The sequence below is a fragment of the Miscanthus floridulus genome, chromosome 5 (genome assembly GCF_019320115.1).
Source record: "Miscanthus floridulus cultivar M001 chromosome 5, ASM1932011v1, whole genome shotgun sequence".
NCBI classification, from domain to species: Eukaryota; Viridiplantae; Streptophyta; class Magnoliopsida; order Poales; family Poaceae; genus Miscanthus; species Miscanthus floridulus.
In genome coordinates this window covers 123664822-123665668 of record NC_089584.1, presented here as the reverse complement: position 1 = coordinate 123665668, position 847 = coordinate 123664822, and positions in this window count along the sequence as shown.

Here is an 847-nt window from a genome sequence, read left to right as displayed (position 1 = left end):
AGTTTGACATGGTGAATGCCAAGCCTATCAAAACTCCCTTGCCAACCAATGGACATCTAGATCTCAATGATGAAGGGAAAGTCGTGTAAACTAAGGTATATCGCTCCATGATCGACTCTCTACTTTATTTGTGCGCATCTGCTTAGTGTGTGTATGTGTGCTATATTTCAAGCTAACCTGAAAGAGTGTCACTTAGTGGCCATTAAGAGAATCTTAAGATATTTAGTACACACTCCAAACCTTGGCTTGTGGTATCCTAAGGGCTCTAGGTTTGATCTACTTGGGTATTCGGATTCTGATTACGCCGATTGTAAAGTAGATTGAAAAAGCACATCAGGGACATTTCAATTCCTTGGATCGGTCCTTAGTGTCTTGGAGTTCTAAAAAGCAAAATTGTGTAGCCCTTTCCATCACCGAGGCTGAGTATGTTGCAGTCGGTGCATGTTGTGCTCAACTACCTTGGATGGGGCAAACCCTTCAAGATTTCGGATGTCACTTCACAAAAATCCCACTCTTGTGTGACAATGAAAGTGCCATAAAGTTAGCCAACAATCTCATAAGCCACTCAAGAACTAAGCACATAGACATCCAACATTATTTCTTGAGAGACCACGAAGCCAAAGGAGATATCGAAATTCACCATGTGAGCACCGAAAAGCAACTAGCCAATATCTTCACTAAGCCTCTTGATGAGTCAAGGTTTTGTGCTTTGTGTAGTGAGCTAAATATACTTGATTCTCTTAATGTAGTTTGAACTATAACACACCTTGATTGATAAACTAGCGTGGATAGGAGAAATGAATTGCAAAAGTTTAAATATCATGCTTAAAAATGTTTATCATAAGAA